Genomic DNA, 18,621 nt, shown 5'->3' on the forward strand with positions numbered 1-18,621 from the left:
TCTCTCTCTCTCTCTCTCTCTCTCTCTCTCTGCTCGCTTCTGTATATCCGTAATGGAGCCTATAAAAGTAACCCTGATTCACCAAAATCCCCAAGACTCCTGACTCATCCGGATCTTTAAGGTCCCCTGATTCATCAGTCTCCAGGATCCCGAGATTCATCACGAATTCTTCCTTACTCATCACAGTCTCTCCGGTACAACCAACTACAACCTCTGTGAGAGACAATACATGTGTCTCATCTTCCCATCTCTCCATGAGACGCACTGCACGTTTCTTTCTCATCCTCCCGCCACTATCTGTCTCAAGCAGTGAGAACAGACGATCTTTTTCCTCGCCGCCGCGGTGTCGCTTCTGTCTGTGAGATGTCAGCATAAAACATACATGCTATTGTTTGAGATCAACCAGGCAGGAAATGACAGGGTGGCATACAAGTATTTACACTTCGTTGGTTTGTGGAAAGTCGTTCTTGGGACTATATATATATATATATATATATATATATATATATATATATATATATATATATATATATATATATATATATATTACTACGAGTCCATGGGGAAATGAAACACGATAAGTTCCCAAGTGCACTTTCATGCAATTATCACATCATCAGGGGAGATACAAGAAAGAAACATACGTCAGTTGATATACAACGAAGAGACGTAGCTAGGACGCCATTTGGTAAACCTGCTAAGTAAAGAGGCTTGCTCCATCACCCTCTCTCTGCATGAACTCCCACCAAGCAAGAATTCCCTTACCCTCCCATGAGCACCTCTGTTCCATACCTCCCTCTCACTTCCTCATTCCCATCTTAAGGACGCCTCTCACTCCACAAACGAAACCTAAAGTCACCTTCCACAACCTGTTCTCTGTCTCTGCCATTCCACTAAGCCATATTACACAAACGCAGACTTGCATCTAAAGCACCTTACTCATCTCTCCACACTCCCTCACTCACCTTGCTCATCTCTCTACACTCCCTCACTCACCTTGCTCATCTCTCTACACTCCCTCACTCACCTTGCTCATCTCTCAACACTCCCTCACTCATTTCTCTACATTCCCTCACTCACCTTACTCATCTCTCTACACTCTCACTCAACTTACTCATCTCTCTACTCTCCCTCACTCACCCTACTCATCTCTCTACACTCCCTCACTCACCCTACTCATCTATCTACATTCCTCACTCACCTTACTAAACATACCCCCCAGACGTGCGAGATCGCTGACCCTCCAACCCTCTCACCACCCAACCATGACTGGCAACCCCAGATGACGTTCGTAAATACATTGCTGATGTTTACTGACATTAACTTTTAGCGCCTCTCTCTCTCTCTCTCTCTCTCTCTCTCTCTCTCTCTCTCTCTCTCTCTCTCTCTCTCTCTCTCTCTATAAATATATATATATATATATATATATATATATATATATATATATATATATATATATATATATATATATATATATATATATATAGAGAGAGAGAGAGAGAGAGAGAGAGAGAGATATGTGTGTGTGTGTATATCCAGCCCTTGGAGTCCCTTAGATATCAACACTACCCCCCAGCCACGTCCACCAGGCAGGACCGTGCTTCATACGTGTAGTGATGTGTGTTTGTCTTCGTGGGGAAAACGTGGGATCACCGAGCAGCCAGCTTAAAGTGTCTTCACTGTAGCAGTTGCAAAGTGGACATGATGGGTTAGGTATTGAATCGAAGTCTTACGTGACCTGCGCATTGGGGGTGTCCAGCGCTTAGACAGGGAAGTGTTGACTCGCTTTTGTGTGGGGAGTGTATTGTCATATGGGGGCATATCAAAGTGGGTTGGTGTTTCAGACTGAGTTGGGAGGGTGGTTGTCTCGTGTTTATCGGGTCATTTCACTCTGTGTGTGTGTGTGTTTGTGAGTGTGTATGTGTGTGTGTGTGTGTGTGTGTGTGTGTGTGTGTGTTGTGAATGTTTTGTTCGCTGGGGGGTGTGGTACGATGTTGTAGCGTGATAAGTCATATAGTGATCGCCAGGTATCATTATCAGAACAGTGTAAAAATCTTGAAATATACGTTACAAAAACAGAGATACATAGTTTAGATACAAGGTAGGAAAAAAAATTACAATCTACATTCAACTGAAACTTGCAGAAAGTTATGTGATTAAAGTCTGTGACGTAATGATATTCCAAATGAGAAGCGCGGGAAGCTGGACGAGGGGAGGGAGGGGTTGGGGTTACGCACGATGTGATCCAATCACTAGATGGCTTTACCCGCCAGAGTTATGCTACGTCTAATCTGCGTACTGATAACGTAAGAGCCAAATCAGGAAAGGAGCTTTCCCCGTCTACCCTCCTCGCTGATTGACAGAGCCAATCACACACGAGGGCTTCCTACGACAGATGCACATTTCATCTAAATGCCCTGATGACCGGAGCCTCTGAGTACGGCTGATTCATCGCTCACACCCACCCATCTTGTGGGAGGTGGCGCCGAAGAGGACACAGACAGAGACCACAAACCATCCACTTACCTTACGTATCCACCACAGACGGGAGGAAGCTGGTGGCACCGCTTGGATCATCTCTCACGAATCTTTGTAACATGACAACTCTCTTTACCGTGTATGACTGGCATAAACGTGTGACAGGCACGTAAGTAAATTACCCGTCTGTACAGTACGAGGAAGGAGTTCTAAACCCGGGGCAGCCTCTCATCTCTTCAACTTTTCCCCCGGCATCATACATTCTAAACTTCAGTGTACTGTCAGCAATCACAGCTTCAACACATAGCTTACTGCCTTCATCCACTAATCTGACATTATGGCAGTACTTCTTTCCACCTTTACCGCCAAGTTTGGAACTCTATCGTCATTGACAAAATGGTTTAGGAACCTAAGCAGGTTGTGATTATTCATTGTTTTTTTTTCATCACTTCCTCAAGTTATCATCATACCTCTCTCTTACCCTAGGTTGACTTACTCGAACACCCCTCCTCACATCACATATTGACCCCAGACATTTCATTTCCAACACATCCAACCTCTTCTGTATATTCTCATCAGGAACCCACGCCTCGCATCCAAACACCAAAGGAACTACTGTACTTTGAAACATACCCATCTTGCCCCCCCCCCCCCTCCCAATATAGTGACCCGTCTTTCCCTCAACTCCTCAATGCTCTCAGGACCTTCGCCCCCTCACCCTCTCTATGACTCCCACACATCCATGCGCTGCCACGTCATCTCCCAGTTATCTAAAACACTTCACTTCCCCCAATTTTCTCCACTGACTCTCACACCCTAAATAACATGTCGCTTTTTACTGCTAAACCTGGTACCGTTGCTTTTATTCACATTTACTCTTAATCTTCTCTCGCACCTACTTCCAAACTCAGACACCAACTTCTGCAGTTTCTCACTCAAATCTGCCACCAGCGCCGTGTCATCAGCAAAAAACAAACTCACCTCCCAGGCTCCCACATCAACAAAGGATGGCACAGCTTCTCCTGTCTCGTCTCAAAGCCCCTTGCATTTATCTCCCATGCCATCCCATCCATAAATAGATTACAAAGCCATGACACACAAACCTGCTAGAGACACACCTTCATCCTTTATATACATATATATATATATATATATATATATATATATATATATATATATATATATATATATATATATATATGTGTGTGTGTGTGTGTGTGTGTGTGTGTGTGTGTGTGCGAGCGCGCGCCCGCGCTTTCTCTTTATAATGACTTGGAACCTTAAAAATGTACACTAGATAATCACTCTAAGCTGGCAACCTCTTAATGGCAGGAAGAATTTGATCTATAGCCCAAAATTACCGCCAGCCGGGAAGAACTACAGGGTTGACGACTAAGCCTAACGCCGCTGTGGTTTCCTGGTGGCTGATGATTACAGCTATCTGTCGATGGTTCGAACCCCACGACCCCTAAGGTCAGCAACCCTAACCTGGACGGTGGCTCACCAAGCCTATTTAGCCTAGCACAAGGTGGAGCCTCCCACCCCTCCCCCCGCCCAGGTAACCTGGGATAGATGGAGGCCTTACCTAGCTGGCCCAGCACGTGATGATGACCCTCCCCAGTTGACCTTAACGTTGATGGTGACCTGTGAATGGGAGGTTTTGCCTATTCGACCTAACGTATAGAAACACGTCTAATTGGCCGGGGTCATCACACCAGAAGATCGTTATCGCCAATTAGAATGGTCGTACTGTCGTCCACAAAGCGTCAAACTATGAAGATTGTACTAACTTGTCTTCAGCTCTGAGGGTTCAGGAATACTGCACACAATAGCAACACAAATTTCGATATATATATATATATATATATATATATATATATATATATATATATATATATATATATATATATGCTAAAATCATACACTATTTTGGAAGAGAAGTATATACACTTGGTACCTACTGGTGACACAGCATTTCCATGCCAGTTCCTGGCTCGTCCGTCTCTCACGATCAGTGTTGCTGATGTCATCATTCGCAGGGAGGACGCCCGCTCGTCATCATCTGCAAAATATCAAAATATAAAACACGCTTCATGACAAGCAAGATATCATAACAGATATTATTCCTAATGGTTACCAATAGACCATCTTTTTTTTCTCAATATTCTTTTAATATATAGTTTAACTCCTTTTTTCTGCACTAGCGAGGTAGGCGGCAGGAATAAACGAAAGGTGGCCTAACATGAACACACCTTGACGCCATAGCCCCCACTCCAACCCAAGCGCGTCAAATGCCCTGGTTCAGAATGGCAGTTCGACCCGCTTACTCTTGTAATCTATTTCGGGTACAAAATGTATGCGTACGGTACAGCACGCACAGAGACGGCGTAGGTGTTCTCGTAATTAACTAGATACCTGAAGAAGATTTTTCCAAGACGTTTAGATGTAAGGATTTATGACGACGTTGACGGCCGCAGCGACGCGACCCTGGCAGTCGAGTGGTATCAAAACCTAAACAACCAACCAACTTTGGTATTTAAAACGAGCGATGCGCATGCGCCCAGAAGACTCAATGATGACGTCACTTACCACCAAATTAAAAATAGATAATAATAATATCTATACGCGTTGGTTAGCCACTTAAGTACATCTTGCAGTAAATACAACAGTTATTCAATCAATAGACTGTCGCCGTCCCAGAGGGAAAAACTATATATAGGCCTCCTGCTTAATGGAAATATTACTGAAAACAGAAACAGTGACATACATCTCTGAAATACACAAAACATCTCTAAAATAGACAATTTATCTCTGAAATAGGTAATACATCTCTGAAACAGATAATACATCTCTGAAACACTCAACTTCCAGTCCTCACGCAATAATGATACATGACAATTCTTCCCGACGAATCTGTCATTCCTGCAGGATCTTGAGCGAAGCAAAACAACGAACGATACACCGACCTGAAGCCTCGACCACATCCAAATATAAAGATCCCACATCCCTTCCACTAATACCGTAATACAGAGAAGGAAATGCCTAATTAAAACAAACAAAAACCTAAAAAAAATGTTCAAAGGCAAAGAAAAATATCTCCCGCTGACCACGGTCTCGAGCCCCTCCCCCGGGAACTGGTCGTAACGTTGCCATGGGTGGGTGGCAGAGAGTGGTTGGAACATTACCGTGGGGCTGTCATGGATGGGTGGGTTGCAGAAAGTGGGATTACCATTGTCTTCATGTGTCGCCGATTGTCGGCGTTATCGTACATCTCTCTTTGTCAAAGGAATTTTTTGTTTTCTACATTTGAATTTCTCAAGGCCACACAGCCATTCAGAATTTCCATCGTATTCCACACTTCTTAAACATTTGCACAGGAACTCCAGGTAAAGCAACAGTACAGGCAAATTCATTGTCACTCCTTTAACATAAAAGATCATGCATTTTCAGTTGGTCACCGGTAGGTCAAACTGTATTTTCCCTATTAATTCATTTTCTTTTATTTCAACTTTATCGCTGAATCTATCGACTTTTAAAAGCATTACTGTTCAGTACCAAAGACCAATGTCGCGTGCTGGACGAGGATAGAAATCTCATCCTGTTGTCTTCTACATTCATCACTGACAGTAAAGGTTAATCAACCTGCTTAATTTGCAAGTAATATTACGGTTCTTTTAAACCCTTTGGGACGCCTGTATCAAGAGTGGCAAAATTATTTCTCTGAGGTGCAAAAAAAAGGCAGGATTTTGTTTACGAGACGTTACCGTTACAGACATACAATAAATATCAGCACGTCTTCCAACCCATAATGTTTACGATCTTTGGCAGGTATCGCAAAAGTCGTATGGGAACGATAGTCTGAGGTATAATGGTGCTTGGTAATTTTACAATTATATGACTATCATCGTCACAGACTTAACGGCTTCTGTACTAGAGAGAGATAATTCAAAATTTCCCTGTAGCGAATTCATTCGAGACATCATGAATAAAAGCAATAAATAGGTAAGCGATTTTACAAATAAGCTATTCTCATCTGTTACATACCATTAACTCCAGACGGTTACTGTGTTTGTCTCTATATATCTTCAAAACGGGAGAAGCTACATTGGTTTTTGCCTGTTGCTATCTCCAGCCTCTCCATCTAATTTCTCTAATCATCATTACCTTCCTCTAACAAAAATGATAGAGCAAGGTCTACAACAAACAGAAATATGTTAATAATTCGTTTAAAGTTGTCGTCACGCTAGAATACAATCCTACATGGCAATATACCTTTTTATCTTATAACTTCCCTTTTTAAAAAGACCTCGCGGGATAAAACTGTGCCATTGGTTTTTCAAATGATAATATTCTTGTAAGGAGAGACCGATTGTAAGGGTCGGAGAAACAAGGAAGTGAAGAGTCCCAGTCGTCCAGCTCTGCAAGCAAACAGTGAGTCGACAAAGCCTTCGGGTTGCTAACGCTCTCACAATTCGTGAGGCGCAGTGGCCTTTTGATGCTGCGTCACTTCGTCGAAGTACGAGGCTCGCAAACAACTCTGAGATTGGTAACATCGTGCGAGGCTCGCAAACAACTCTGAGACTGGTAACATAGCACTAAAGAAAATACAAATTATTACACATCGTCATCCATAAGCAGTATTTTTTCTTGAAAACAAAACAAAGCGTTGGTTGTACGGTATCTGACGCAAAAGTGACAAAAAGACGCTTATTTCCGTTAAACTTTCAGACGGCTACGACAAAACTGACAACACAGACTTTCTTAACGCATGAAGTTATGATATTCGTTCCAAACCTTTGTGAGTTTGTCTAGCGTTTGTGTGGACAGATATACCTGGTCAACATAAGAGGGATGTTAGACCATCCCCTATCAACATCACATAAATTCAACCGGTTAGACGCTAAAAATAACCTGACAAATCCTTTACCAGCGACCGGACGAACATCCATGACGTAACTCAAAGCTGTGATTCAGGCACCGAGAATAACGAGGAAGCAGTTTTGATCAGACTACTGATGGGAGTTATAAAAGCCCGTGATATTAAAACTGGCTTTCCGGATTTTGAGAGCAATATATCAGGGTCGTCAGTTTCCACATTTCATGGTGAAAGCTCTTTTCACATTTCATGATCCTTATTACCTTGTGAACTCCCATTTGTCAATGTGATGGCGGAATTCTTGTGAATTTAATGCTCTGATCACGGACATGGAGCAATTTTTATCATTTCTATTACTAAAGTTTATTGATGTGAGGAACTATATTTTTTTGTATATGCGTTACAAAATATTAAAAAGAGCAACTATAAGGAATGGAAATCGACTGCAGTGGTCATTATCAGCCTATATCGAATATAAGATACGCATAAAAAAAAATGTACTAGCTCGGTGACATTTGAGACTAATGCTCGCGGTATTTAGAGTACATCCCTCTCAGAAGCCATTCTTCAACTGAATATCAGCCGCTGGATGTATTTACAGCGTAGCCATGCGCGCGTGTAAGAATCAGTAGAAATAAGGATGTGGCTTCAGGCACCATAAGACAACGTTGCTCTTCTCGGGACATCTGAGTGACGACTAATCACGGTCGCCGCCAAGCGCTTTCACAAGCTGCTGCCGCCCATAAAAATGTACCATTGTGGGCTGGACATAACGAGGGTTATCGTTCATAGGAATTTGTGAGACACTGTCATGTCACAACTCTCATCATTATAGATACAGATATATGGCGACATGTTGCATAAGCTTGCGACACAGCGAGCCATCCCGGTAGTGGGCTAGGTTGCGACACTGGCAAGAAATTCATCGGTGTGTGTGAGAATATACGATACCAAAGTTAATGGCGTGAACTTACAGCAAGTTATCTTATCGTTTTTATTTTCTTTTTTTCGTCGCAATTGGCCTTCTAGTGGTTTGGGTGACCAACGCCAATGCATCAGGGGTATTATTCAAATTCAAATTGGTGGTCATAACGTGACATTAGCAGCCTGGATGACCCCGGCAGTCGATGGGTCTATGGCTCAAATAACCAGCCAAAATACAAAAACGGTGACGCTGTCTCAATCGTTGTGAAACAGAATGCGGTTTTCGCCTGATAACATTTCACACAGTTAAATTTGGCTCTTCAAAATCACATGTTACACCGGCAAGTGACTCAAGGGACACCAAGGCCTCTTCATTCCGAACAATACGATCCAATCTGTCGAAAATTTGACAACCCAGTCTCCATCACTTATATCTCAAATTCCCACCTCTGAAAAAGTTCCGAGGTAAAGAAAAAAAAACTAAGTTTTTACAAGATTGTCTAAGAGTGAATATTTGGTAGATAAACAGACGATGCATCAACGACCACAACTACCGCTGATATTGCTGTTCAAATATATATATTTCCAAGTGATTCTAGCGTTTAGCTGTTATTAACATTATCATTATCATTATCATTACTACTACTACTACTATCATCTAATGCCCTTGCCTATCCATTTAAATTACCAAATTCAATTTAGGGTTTTAAATTAGGAGAACTGGATAGGAAAGAGAGGATTTTAATGTAAACGAGTGGAAGGTGCACGGAGCTTAGCCCCGGAAGAGTGAACAGTGAAAGTTCGAATTGCTGTTGTCAAGAGTTCGCAACTGTTTCCACAGACCTAACACTACGTGAACGTCTTCGCCTTCAGCAATATCTTGTTATTGTGGCAACGGTACACTTACATTGCGTAATCCAGAAAATATATGAAGAGAAACAAAGCCACTTTCATTATGAATACTAAATGCTAAAGTTCGCCCTACGCAAACATAACTACCAGCGACCGCTCTACCTATTTTTTGGATTGTAGCTACGCGGAGTACCCAGGGAATTCATTTGAAAGCACTGTAATGAAAAAGAAAGAAAAGAATATGCCTGTAAGCATTCAGTAACGTCTAACAAGCTATGGGCTACAAGGTGGTCATTGATATCGTCAACTTACACGTCAAATAATCGTTGCACAATAGAATTATTTGTTATCGGCTGCTAGATGGTCAAGAACATACTCCTTCAGATATATTAGTAACTTGATCAACACGTCAGATTTCATAATTATCAATAATTGTGGTGATTTAGGGTGAATCTGCTCCATACTCATGTTATACATGAGTGGCTTACTAATTCTTGATGGTGTAAAGGTTAGCGTTCCTGACCGTGACGCAATCAAGAGGCGCCCAAGCTGTTCATCCACCCCTAGGGATTGGTACCTGGCTATATATATATATATATATATATATATATATATATATATGTATATATCTTTAATGGGAAGGCCTTGATTAGGACTTCAGCTGCCCGTGCCGTGATGAAAAAAAATCCACATAATTCACGTCTAATATCAAAATAAAGCAATATCTTACCATTATCAAAAATCATGCAATGTATGTGAAGATTACAACTATCGGTCAAGCTAGAGCCCTTCAAACACATGAATATAATGTTTTGAATACCGTATGTTTGACCAGTACATTACCGACTACCTTATAAATTGCTTTGATTTGGTGTTCGAGTTAATTCAAAGCTCAGCAACACCTATATTCATATGGACAGGGTTCCCGTCCAAACACCAGTTGTGATGTTTCGATGACCCCCACACGTCATTTTGGTTTTATTATCCTCTTTCTTTAACTGACAGCTAATGCTTGGCCTATACCTCATCCACCCCATGCCTCCCTCACTGTCTACCTGTCCGCTAACAGTAAACCCACAAGTTGAGGACTTTCCATCTTGACTGTACTCGAACTATTTAGTTTCACTTTTCTCCGCCAACCACCCACCACCATCAGGCGATTCTGACGGTGACATTATGGCAGTGAAGCAGGTAGGAAGCTAGCCACACTGCTGGGAAAATCAAACCACTTTCCTGCGCTGAATTCATTATACACCACATGGTACATTATAGTCACGAGATCAAGAATACCACAGCAAGTGACATAAATATGTACAGTTTCAGTCATTTGTTCCTCTTTGCTTGACTGGGAGAAGAAAGGCTGAGGGATCTTCTTGTGAGGAACTTTTAAGATACTAGTGAATGGACATGTTGGTTTAACTTAGTCCTTTAAACATAATAAACATCATCATGACATGAGAAGTGAAGAATGTGTCGGTTTCTCAAAGTCTACACTACCCATTCATATCAAGATAACAACTATCGTACCAACAATACAAAATAAACTGATGTAGGATAAGTTCGAAAAAAAAAGCAATTACCACGAAAGTTATCTCCAAATGGCAAAAAACGAATAAATGTTTGTGATCGAATTCTTACGTAAAGTGGGTCGCACTAACACGAAATTGTAGAATAAGGAACAAAGTCTTCGAACGAAGGAATCAACGAAAGCAGAACATGGTGCATTTCTTGACTGATGTGCCTATCAATATATAATGATGATTATAAAGATTCGTTCTTATGGATTCTGTATCGAGAGAACAACCTCCACGACCCTGGAAAAAAAAAAAATCTTGCAAAGATGACACTCCTGAGATAATGAAAGGACCAAAGACTACCACCAAGCCTGTGCTTAACGGTAGCAGAGGGAACTCAGCCTTGAAACTGCAAAAAGCCACATTAGCGGGGTATTATTGTATGATGAAATCATATAACCACCACCAATTACCACCAACAATTTCGAATAACCTTAAAGTAATAAGTAAATATATATATCAACTGGTAACTAGTTGTTGGGAAAAAAATGTAATCATAATTCTTATTTAACGTGTTTACAGTCTCTAGCTTAATGACCATTCAGCAGTCATTGGCTATTAAGTCTAGAATTATACACATATACCTGCCAATATGATGCTGAAATATGATGACGCGCCATCTAAGAACTGTTTGCCCGCGATGTTTAGGTCTGTTGGCTGTGCTTCACAATGTTTACACTCGGCCGTCCTCAAGTCACTTCAGAGTACACTCACACACGCGATAATCACTGGGCACAGTCTTTCCAAAATATTCTCCAGCGCTCAGTTGGTCAAACACATTTAGTTTTTACTACACCTCTCTCTCTCTCTCTCTCTCTCTCTCTCTCTCTCTCTCTCTCTCTCTCTCTCTGCGACTCACAATGATCTATCATGAGCATCAAAACCTAGAAAGTCTATGATGGAAAACATAGAAAGTCTGTGATGGACATTCGATGTAACGTTACAGTGAATGACAACAATGGCTGTCGTGGGAGGCAGCCCATCACAACAACGTCGATTGTTGCTGTTCCGCTTAATGAATGAAAAGAAAGGGTCAGATAATTGATCAAGATGAGCACTAATGGTAGAGATTGCAGTTTATTTTCATGAGGTTTGTTGATGATCTGGTGCTTATAGAGCTGATCATAAGCTTTCATATTCGGGAAATTGGGTTAGCGAGTTCGTTCAATACTCTTCGGGTCACGCCTCAAAGTCTCAGCAAAGTTTCTTCTAAAACGTTACTCTGGACAAATTACGTTTCGATTTACAATCCTTCTCACTCTAACGACCTCAGGTAGAAACATTATATGGATTTATCTATTCTTCCGCTAAACTTTTACATGAATTCTCGATATTCATTTGAATTTTCTTTATTATTCCATTTCCTTTTGAGTCTGTACGATCAAAAGAGAGCGAGGAATAATAAAAGAAAGCTGAGTAAGAATTTCTATTTTGCTGGGTATTGAAGTCTGCCTGCCATCTTACTCAAGCCAGATGCCATTGCCTTAAATCTTCTCAGGTTCTCTTTATCCTATTGAGCATGACGGTACGACCCTTGATCAAAGCGGCATAACCCTTGAACACAAGGGTACGACACTTGGATATGATGGCCTGGCCTTCGTTCGTCGAACCGTCATGCTTAAAGCTTCAGGTCGTACTGTCGTGTTCAAGGATCGTATCATCGTCATGCTCAAGGATCGTACTGTGGTGCTCAAGGATCGAACCATCATGATCTAGGGTAGTATATTTATGGTCAAGGATTCCATCCTCGTGCTCAAGGATCGCACTCACGCGCCGTGCTCGAAGATCACTCCGTCGTGCTAAAAATGGACCCCATCGTCGTGCTCAACAATCGTAGTCATGCTAACACCATCCGCTTCAAGGGCATATTTAACATAAAATAGCCAAACTTTCCACAAGATGACTGCACCACAATCAAACACAGACTCTCTCAAGATATACAGACGACGTCAATTGAATCCAAGACAATCAACCTCATCTGTAAATTCATGATGACATAGTCATAAATAGTTTAAAGGTGGGCATTTACGTCATGGTATAAGGGAGTGTGGCGATGGGGTGCGGGTCTGACTCCCAACACATGATCACGTGAGTAGTGTTTCAGTGGAATTAATTTGCATGTTCTTGTCCAAATAACTGCTCATCAAAGTCTTCTTTATCCCTTTCTAGCCCTCCCCGACCTTGACCCTTAATCCTTTTCTCTGGTTGTCACCTATTTTATCACGCCAATTCATATTCCCCCTATGACTAATTGTTACGTTCATTGTCCAATCTTTTTGTCACTCCCTGTTATTCTGACACACACATACACACACATACACAAAGCCTGGTACCTTTTCATCAACCAACCCCGAAATGAGGATGAAAACCTGGGTTGGCTGTTTGCCGACGACATAATTGTAACTCTGAAACCATATCTATACAGGCAGCTGTATACCTTAATTGTAGCACCTGACAAGTGGGTCCCTGTAACATTACTCTCATTGCTAGTGACCGGCTGTTGTACCAGTAAAACATCATCAGTAACTGCCTCGCTCTATATCTGTAACACTGTTAATGCGTCCTTGGGATTTGATGTACCTTAACCACAGTAGAAAATGCACCATCCGAACGTGGTAGAGCCCCAATCAGCCCTCAGAAGAACGTGATTGTGAAAAGCATCATCACGGAGCCGACAGGAGTACGTAGTTCATCTTGAATAAACTCGTGTTTCTCACAAAATATCATTAGCAACTCACTTCAGTGTGGAAACATTGTTTAATATTGTAGACATGGTCCTCATTCTTCCAATAAGGAAATACCATAAGAATATAGCGTCAGCAAGGTAATATTCACCCCAACGTTATGGACATTCTCCACATTCTTGTTGGGGTTAGGCTTGTCGGGTCAACTTTCTCTCTCCCTGTCGCTGGGATCCGTGTAACAACTCCACCCATGGCTCAGGAAATAACTTCAGTGCTCTCGTTAGAAAATGGAGGAACATTGACAGGTACACAATGAGACAGTTGAAACAGTTAGACAGACAACTGGACAGCCAGAGAGACTGAGTCATCAGCATGGTTTAGTTAAATACCGTACCCGCGCAGAAACCATCCATATCTACCCGCTCAACCCATGACTCGGATTTCCAGGAATTATCATACATTCAGTAGTTATCAAGGAAATAGTTTAGGAGTTACTTTTCACTGTGTTACTTTTCAGTATGCCTTTTACTGTATGGGTCTGGTGTTGCAGTTTGAGCAAAATCTTGATATTTTGAATAGTGCTCTCTGAATGTCTATCCTGATTACCTCAATTCACTTCTGTCTCATTAAGTTTTCGAATTTTTATGGTTTCACCGTTAGGGACGCCTAAATTCTCCTAATATAGTGATACTGATAGCATTCACTGATGCTAGAACAACTAGGTTCCTCCGTGCCCGTAAATTTATCATGGTATATGTTGCATAATGCCATCGCCATACCCAGCCTTAGACCCACGGGCATTATTCCGGGACTCATAGCTCTACCCACGATTGCCCCCCTCTCTCTCTCTCTCTCTCTCTCTCTCTCTCTCTCTCTCTCTCTCTCTCTCTCTCTCTCTCTCTCTCTCTCTCTCTCTCTCCATCGCATTGTATTGATATAAGTTCCTCCTGCCTATAGGGGGCACTTTTCTTTTACCAGTATACTGTGTTGGTGACATTAGTTCCACCTATATGGTTGAACTTCACCAGAATATTATATCGGTGACATTAGTTTCTCCTGTGTGTTAGGTACATTGGTTCCCCCTTGTGACTAGTATACAGACCCATATCCAGGATTCTGTCAAAGGTGGGTGACAGAACTACAAACTCATAAAGTTAATGAAAAGTTCAAAACACTAAAGACATGCAAGAACATATTTTCCTTATATATATATATATATATATATATATATATATATATATATATATATATATATATATATATATATATGTATGTATGTATGTGTGTGTGTGTGTATTGAAATCAAAATCTTCATATACTGTGTCCGTTGCTTACTGTGGTCACTTAAGCATAATATATTAGAAAATTTAGCGTTTTGTTATTTCGATGTCAGATTACTTCGCTAACATTAACTCATCAAATGAGGTATAACGTGCAGAAGTTTCTTATAAGATATCGGTGACCATCATCATATAAACATAAAATTTGATTATTTGATAACATGATACAGCTGATTGTAATAAACAAAATACTTTGGTTCAATAAGAAAAATTACTATGCTTTTCCATATAGAGAAAACTTCGTAACCATAAAAATAATGCAAACATAAGTATATTGTATTAGTAAGTTTATTCCTTCTGTGGGTAGGGCCGCTCTTTGTCTCACAGTAGACTGTACAATGGTAACAGTTCCTCCTTTGTGTCTCACCAATATATTGCTCTCCTGACGTTACTTCCTTCTCTTATGTCTCACCATTGATGAAAATAGTTCCTCCTGTGTTTTATCTGTATATTGTTTTGGTGATGTTAGTTCTTCCTGTGGGTAAGAGCAGCTCTCTGTATCTTGCTTCCGCTATACGTTCCACGCAACCCTTCGCCTTGGCCCATTTCGCGTTTCATACGAGGACGCGTTTGACACGATTTATTCGGAAATATCGAAACCCAATATGACACGCACAATCGATCCTGGATGAGGTGAAGTTAAGGGAGCAAGCGGAGGAAGGAAGAGGAGTAGAAGCTGAAGAAGAAACAAAATAATAGGGTTAAGAATGAGGAAATCTAGAAGAGGACGAGCAGTGTCACAAGAGAACAATGAAAAGCAAGCGAAACAAGTGTCACGTATGTGAAGGAAAAGGAAGAACAACAGGAGAGATAAGAGCGGGAAGAAAGACAGCGAGAAATATCATTCGGAAGAGAAGCATGTTAGGTCAAAACAGAGGAGGGAGAGCAGAAAGAGAAGGCGAGAAAAGTAGGAGAAAGTGTAGCGGCCCCGCCAGACTCCAACACGTCCCAGCGGCCGCAACAACGGATCTAGAAAGCTCTATAACACTCAACGAAAGTAATCACAGAGAGTTCTCGTCGATTTATATCTATCAATAACAGGTTAACAAGAACATATGCTTCTAGCTTCGTTCTAGCACTTAATTCACACACACACATACACTTTTTGTCAATATGAATGGTACTACTATAATACAGGATGTAACCGCCATGATTCGAGCGAGTTGATTCTAAAAGTATCTTACGATATAATGAAACCTTCATTGTTCCATAATATAATGGGGCAAGTGACATACTTTTTATGGCATTTTACTTCGTTTATTATACATATATTCCTGCCTGGCGGTGATCATTGGGATATTGCTCCTACCAGGAGAGTCGAGAGCTATTAACCGGACTACGGTGGCGGGACGCCTACTCTACGGTGACGCACCTCAACACGCACTTATTCCCACCTAACCCCGTCAGCCAGAAATTCCGTGATGGTCAGAAATCATAACTATGATATGCAAAGTTAAGAGCTGTGTTAAGGAGACAGCGATATGCTAACCAGGCGCAGTGCTTTGCTAATAACCACAGGGAATGCTGTGATAACCACACGTAGCCTTGTAGTAACCAGACGAGGTTATATGTTGGCCATGTTAACCAGATCAAACTACTTTCCATGTTAAACGCTGTGTTAATCGAGAATGAGTGTCCTGACCAATGGACACAGCCCCAGTTAAGCAAGTCTTTTAAGATCACACACACACACACACACTAGCCCTGCATGTGGCCTTTGTAAATGCTAACCAGTTCTCAGTCAAATGACAAACCAACCCTCATGAGAGTTGCCTTTGAGAACTACCTAATTGATTTTGAAAACTGAGTGGAAAAAATTAATCATTTGTATATTCTTTACTGGAATGCTTTCAGGCATATTCGTTACGTTTAATGTTACACAATTATCAAATAAAAAAAAACAGTATATCATTAAAATGACAACAATATGCTTTATCCAGACAGCCGGGCTGGAAGTTTCTGGGTGTTTACCTTGTAAAAAAAAAAAATGGAGACCTTAATAAGTATTCAGTGTACATTTTATTTAGAGCAGTAACCTCCCTTGTCCCAGTCAACTGAGACAGAAATAATCGTTCAGTTAATCACCAGCAAAACAGGCTTGCAGGAAGCGCACAAAGTACGTCATATGGTTGAGCGATGTCGCTGCAGAACACATTTGTGTCAGCAGTTTCCAAAGGCCGTGAGAGCAAGGAGAACCACCGTATTTTCCATTATTAGAAACCACCTAAACATAAGTGCTGATTATGTCTTTGTTCTTGCCACTTCCTCTGTCTTTTTCTTAGTTTCTCTCGAGCCTTGTAACTCTCTGACATATTCCTTTGAGCTTGTAGAATTTATTATGGGGCCTTGTATTGACCTGATCTCACTCCAAGAAGCGTGAACCTGTTTGCTCTTTCTAGTCTGTCTGTGTTAACAACAAACAAAACTAAGAGTTGGGAAGATATCTCTAGTTTGATACTGCGGTGTTTAAAAGACGACAGTATTCCAGGATTATGCCGGTATATTTCATTCTAAACGTTTAGTATTTTTTTATCGATGGGATGGCTGAACTAGTCCATTACCTAGTCATGATATATATATATATATATATATATATATATATATATATATATATATATATATATATATATATATATATATATATATATATATATAATGGGCTGTTTATAAAAAAAAAAATCGTATTATCAAACAATTCAGACAAGCTCGCATTTAGGGAAAAGTCAATGGGAACTCACCATGACCTGAGGCAAAGAAAAAACTGACCACGCTTTGTTTTTTTTTTTTTTTTTTTTTTGTACCCAACCTTCAGGGCGTCCTGCCTGCCTTGGCCGGCCAATCTCTCGCTTCTGGAGCAGCGGCGTGTGGTACTGACCTCTCTAACTTACTGTCATGTACTCATGTTACAGTAAATCCCCTAGAAACATGCTACAGTAAGCATTACTATGAAGTCTCCACAGCAGAACTTACCATCTGCACACACAACTGAAGTGCCATCGAGCAAAGCCAACGTGTATTCCAAGTAGGTTCGCGATCACGTATTACATAAATATGATTATTCAGGAAATCAACATGGGAATGGAATATACAATAATGACAATTACGTTAGAAGAAAACTACTTTTTTCGAAATACTGATGATTTGAAAATGTGGTCTTAGTTGCATAATTAGTTCTACATTTTACTAAATCATTCAGTGTCATGAAATTTAAGTTTTTCAATATATTTTCAAGTTTTCTGTGCTTTTTCTTTCAAATACAGTCATACATGTTTGAACTGGTGTTGCTATCTGTTATTGGGGAACGCCATAGACACAGACACCTTAAATATCTTTGTGCCAAGATTCCTAAAGATCCATTAGAAACTAACAGTTACTAAGTGAGTTGCATCAAGAATGGCATAAATAAAACAGACTTATCGTCAGAAATGTAATTCTGGTAAACTTTGACCTCTAGACTATAACTGGTGGTCAAGAATTTCTGGTCTGCATAATGTTGGATATGGACATATTTTGTCTTAGATCTCATGAGCATTGGCTGAAATATGGCCACGTAATGACAAAACATTTCTTTTTGGGACTTCGAGCCCTCTAAAACACAGTCAACATAGTTTTTGTCACAAATTTGATATGCGCATTCGTTAAATCTCGTGAACACTGACTCGTATAATCCTCAACAATGATAAAAACCAAAAACAAAAAAGATAGGCTTTGAATCCTACTAACCAGCACAAATGGATCAAATCACAAACTTCATCCTGAGGAATGTAAGAAGTTTGTAGAATAATATATGTATGAAGAGTTTCGTCTCGAGTGATTGAAACTAAGTAACAACAACCTAAAATATATGTTTTAATTGTCTGACCTTTGACCACATATTCCTATATCAGAAAAAG

General features: G+C 40.7%; 2 protein-coding genes across 2 annotated transcripts in view; one reads left to right on the top strand and one right to left on the bottom strand.

Annotated features, from left to right (window-relative positions):
- Positions 1-4,994, bottom strand: part of LOC139758292 (uncharacterized) — a 74,759-nt gene extending 69,765 nt beyond the window's left edge. Inside the window, exons 1-2 of the mRNA XM_071679507.1 lie at positions 4,894-4,994; positions 4,440-4,540 (exon numbers count right to left, since the gene is read on the bottom strand). The gene's annotated coding sequence lies outside the window, so the exon portion shown is untranslated. The remainder of the gene's footprint in view (positions 1-4,439; positions 4,541-4,893) is intronic.
- LOC139758298 (superoxide dismutase [Mn], mitochondrial) overlaps positions 1-18,621 on the top strand; it is a 220,641-nt gene that overhangs the window by 104,152 nt on the left and 97,868 nt on the right. The gene's annotated exons all lie outside the window — the stretch shown is intronic.

The sequence above is a fragment of the Panulirus ornatus genome, chromosome 30, assembly GCF_036320965.1.
Source record: "Panulirus ornatus isolate Po-2019 chromosome 30, ASM3632096v1, whole genome shotgun sequence".
Classification (NCBI taxonomy): Eukaryota; Metazoa; Arthropoda; class Malacostraca; order Decapoda; family Palinuridae; genus Panulirus; species Panulirus ornatus.